This window comes from Montipora foliosa, chromosome 11, assembly GCF_036669935.1.
Source record: "Montipora foliosa isolate CH-2021 chromosome 11, ASM3666993v2, whole genome shotgun sequence".
Classification (NCBI taxonomy): Eukaryota; Metazoa; Cnidaria; class Anthozoa; order Scleractinia; family Acroporidae; genus Montipora; species Montipora foliosa.
In genome coordinates, this window is record NC_090879.1 from 34,187,679 (window position 1) to 34,192,678 (window position 5,000).

The 5,000-nt window shown below is 45.1% G+C and overlaps 1 protein-coding gene across 2 annotated transcripts in view; it reads right to left on the reverse strand.

The window, feature by feature from the left end:
- The window catches only part of LOC137975866 (ensconsin-like), a 49,417-nt gene that overhangs the window by 17,532 nt on the left and 26,885 nt on the right, over positions 1-5,000 (reverse strand). The gene's annotated exons all lie outside the window — the stretch shown is intronic.

The window sequence follows — 5,000 nt, forward strand, 5'->3', positions numbered from 1 at the left end:
GCTTTTTGGCTTTATCACCAGATAATTATGCCTAGAAATGCATCAAATCTGATGCACTCCGATTTTGATTAGAGCGGTTTTCAAATTAGTGTCGTAAAACCAAAACCAAAGTAATTACTTTGATTAACCAAAAAGGAAGGAGACAATCCAGTAAACCAATCAAAACTCAAAGCAATTACACGTCGCCGCCACAAAGCGCGGGAAAATGTGCACGCACGAGCCACGATTGGTTTTGGTTTCACTTCTTGATTGGTTGAAAAAATGGCGCCTGAACTTTGAACCAATCATTGAGTGAAGTAATGCAAAACCAAAGTAATTCGCTCATTACTTTCGACACTCAATTGAAAACCGCTCTATAAGCATCTCAAAGTGTCCGCTTGCTCCTCTTCCCAACTTCAATGTCACTCACATCTGAGAAAACAGATAATTAATGTCACAATGAATCCCCTTAACTCTGCTCCTTGAGTGACTATCAATACAGTGAAGTTGAATTAACCGTCACCAAAATCACAACAATAATCCTAACAACTACCTTCTGGCAAGAACTTCATAGGATTATTATTATTATTATTATTATTATTATTATTATTATTATTATTATTATTATTTAACAGTAGTAACGTAAGGATGTCTCTAAGTTATTAATACGACCGCAGAGGCGTCTTACGTAACCCAGTGTACACAGCTTCTAGGAAGTGCCAATATTAAATTAATAAGAGTTCTAAGAAATAAAGTTAAAGAAACTGAAGACTAATAACAAGTATCTTTCCCAACAAAGCACTAACTATCTAGGCTCTGGTCAGACTCGATGCGCTTTAGATAATGACTTTCTGCATCCTCAAACACTTCCCTCATCAACAAGTCCACTTCATGGGACCATCCCCTCAGGACGTCGATTATGATGCTGTGCTGCTTTACATTTCTCATTTTTACCGCAATCACCTTCTTTTCCTTGTGATCAATGAATCTTGCGTCCACTCTGTTCTGCGGCAGGTGCTCATGTTCTGCGAATACTGGTACATCCCAATACGCCTTTGCCTCTGGGGACTCATACAAAGGCTTTGGATCCACACACGAATATCACGGAGGTAATGAATCTGCCAATTCCAGGTCTCTAATCATAATCATCATCATCATCATCATCATCATCATCATCATTATTATCATTATTATTATTATCATTATCATTATCATTATTATTATTATTATTATTACTAACCACCACGAGCTTAGCGGTCAAGCCGTCCACAAGCTTAGCGGTCCAGCGGTTCATACGATTAACGGTCAAGCGATGCACAAGTTAAACCGTCAAGCGGTCCACAAGCTTAGCGGTCAAGTGGCCCACGAGCTTAGGAGGCATCCAGCGGCCAATCCCATAAGTGCAGGCTCACATGGTACGTGGTAGCTTTGTACACCGCTAGGATCTGAGAGTTCTTTGTCGAGCGTTTGTGCAGTGGTTTGTGAAGTGGTTCATTTACCGTCTTCTCGTCTTTGTTTTTAGCGTGTTTGGTAGCAGCAGTCCTGCAGCGGTTTTTTTCTTGTATCCTTTTTCTTCCAATTTTTTTAAAGCGTCCGTATCGTCACGTTCTTTCAGGATGCGAACCACAAACAGCTTGTCTACGATGTCTTCTCCGGTTACCGCGTCTTCGCGTTCTGGTAGCGGTTCTACACCAGTTCCTCCAGTTAACACTCCAGCTTCACCACCAAGCCAACCTGTTTCTCTGCCGGACAACAACTCTTTAGCACAGGCTATTTCAAGAGCTCTCGCGGAATTGCTACCTCCGTTACTATCCTTCGAGATGAAACATGGCCGCGACGACTAGTCCTCTCTCCTCGGCTTCGAATTCAACGCAGTCTCCGGCATACTCGAGCTCCGGTACTCCCTGCTCTACCTCCCAGTCTTCAGGTACGCTTGTTGTGCCCTCCTTTATTTCAACTTATAGCTCATTTGGTTCGGTTGCCTCTACTCTTCCCACCACGTCCTCCGCCAACTTGCCTGCAGTGGTTGAGGGCTCTTGCGGTGGCGCGACTAGATCTGAGTCCTCCACGTTTCCAAACCTCAACAAAGAATTTGCGGCGGGTCCTGGCTATGCCCCAGTCCCGTATAAGCTTGTTTCTACAATTACAGCAGGGCTTTTTCAAGACTTTGCTGACCTTCTTCCAGACAATATTCGAGCCCAAGAATTTCGAGCCCCAAAAGTTTTTGGAGGGCAAACTGGTGGTATCAGGGTCCAAGAAACAGGTCATCGAAATAGCAGACATAGTCACCTGGATAGAAGCCTTCAAAATCTTTTCTATGATTCTTTGCCACACCTTCCCCTCTCGCTGAAAAGACTTAAACCAGTACAAGTTACTCATTATTCAGACAGCAAGGCGTTTTTCTGACAAATCGGTGTTCCACTACGACATCGCCTACAGAAAAGAAGCTGCAGCCTCCGGTCCAAGCGACTGGTCACGCATGCAACCAGACCTCCACAATTTTCACACCAGATCTTCGGCCACCACTACAGCTGCTTCAGGCTCCTCCTCCTCCGCTTCCCCTGCCTTGTCACTAACAGAGGCCTCTTTGGGCAATCCCGGTCTAGCCAGTATTGTCACTCCTGGAATGATGGGCGCTGTCGCTGGCCCTTTGGCCGCTACCAGTTTCGTCACTCCTGTGAAACATGCCTTGGGGACCACCCTCGCATCCACTGCCCTCACTTGTCCGCACGGAGAGAACGGTCCCGCTCCCCTTCTCAGTCAAAGGGGGCCACCGCCGTCGCTAGGCTACCTATGGCCAATTCAGCTGTACATAGTTTTGATTCTGTTCTTGTTGGTTCTCATGGTAACTTCAGGGTTAGGGTTGCGTTCTCGTTTTGTTTTAACTTCTCAGCAGCAGGGTCTTCCAAGTTCCAGTTATTCGTTGTATTTTCCAGCTGTGTGTCCTGTAAGACCGGTTTCTCAGCTTACTCCCAAAAACGTGGATAGATTCTAGCATGAACTCCGTCATCATCCTAACCCAGACAAAGTTGCATACGTGGTCCAAGGCCTTCGCGATGGTTTTCACCTAGGCTTCAACTACAGTAATTCCTTGAGGTCGGCAACAGTATCGTCCCTGCACTCCTAAACCCCCAGGTAATTGACAATTACTTGTAATCCGAAGTTCAGACAGGCCGGGTGGTGGGCCCCTTCTCTCAGCCTCCCCTCCCTGTCCTCCACGTGAGCCGTTTCAAGATCATCCCCAAACGCCACCAACCTGGGAAATGGTGTCTTATCCTGGACCGTTCTAGCCCTGCTGGCCATAGTGTCAACGACGGAATTGCGGGCGAGGATTATTCTCTGCAGTACATGTTTAACTAAGTTAACCACCACGAGCTTAGCGGTCAAGCGTTTCATAAGATTAGCGGTCAAGCGGTTCACAAGCTTAGCGGTAAAGCGGTTCTCAGGCTTAGCGGTCAAGGGGTTCAGAAGCTTAGCGGTCAAGCAGTTCACAAGCTTAGTGGTTAAGCAGTTCTAAAGCTAAGCGGTCAAGCGGTCCACAAGCTTAGTGGTCAAGCGGCCCACGAGCTTAGCGGGCATCCAGCGGTCAATCCCATAAGTGCAGGTTCACATGGTACGTGGTAGCTTTGTACACCGCTAGGATTTGCGAATCTTTGTCGAGTTTTGTGCAGTGGTCTGTGGAGCGGTTCATTCAGTGTCTTCCCCCCATCCCATCACTTATTTTTCTTCCTTCCACTGTTTCATCAGTGTGACGGGTGCCTGATATGGGGGTCTCATGGCTGGGTTGCGGGGATTTGCCAGCCATGCATGGGGGCAGTATTCTATCTAGGGGCTGGCTGGCCACAGTAGAAGCCCCTGGGTATCCCAGGCACCCACCTTCCACTTGAGCGAGGCAGTTGGTTAATTACCATCATCATTATTGTTATCGTTATCATTATCATTATTATTACTATTATTATGTGTTTCCATCCACAGTATACAACCACTAGTGACTACAAGAAGCAGTCTTAGCACTTCAGGACTCTTCTTAGGATTCTTGCCGATCCTAGCTAGACTGTCTTCTCCACCATGCATGGCCCAAGGCCCACATTAATCTTCTTACCCAACGCTCCTATTACAACCGGAGTGACAGTCATTTTCTTCCTCTTTCAGCAGGATGCCACTATCTCCTGGGCAAGCAACGTTATAACCGATCCATTAATTTTCGGGCGATTTTATTGGCTGATTTACTTCATGTGGTGCAAACTCACAGGACAGTTATCACGCAATAACCCCGGTTTGAGTGGACATTTGCCCTGCGAAATGCTGTAACGATCATTTCCGTTGAAAAGAAACAAAGCCGGCGGAAAAAAGGCAGCAGAAGAGTTTTCATTTTACATGGAAGAAAAACAATCTCGTTTTCTGGAGTCTACTGATAGTGACATTAAAGAGCTGATCGCAAATGCTGTTCCGGAAAGTACACAGAAAGTCAAGAAAACATGCTGTCAATGTCTTTGAAGGTGAAGAAAGTTACGAGCACCCTTAAGAGATTTAATCCCACGCGAACTTAAACTGAGTCATTTTATAGAGCAGAGAGTTTACCAACTATAAAATAAACCAACCGTTCAAAGGAGGGAAAAATTCCAGCAGTACTTGAAAGCATTGTCATCCACACTTTGCACATTCTGTCTTTCATGGTTGAATTAAATTTCTTTTTCAGTAAGCAAAAAAGTGCCTTGTTTCCGAGTTTTCGACTCGCAGTGACAATTAAAATGATTTTAATTTTTTTTTTCTGAGACCAACATGTCAAATTTTGAACAGTGCATCAAAAAAATACGAAGCATCGCCATCACATTCAACACTGGTTTTTTACAAGCGGTTTTTTACCGAGATATGAAAATTTATGGGAGACTTAAAAAATAAATAAACCCCTTTCTGGCTTGCTGGTATGTTGGCTGATAATGTCCTTGGCTGAGAGATTGTCCTCAAAATTTCATATTTGCCCTCGAAGCTTCGCTTCTCGGCCAAATATTCACTTTTCG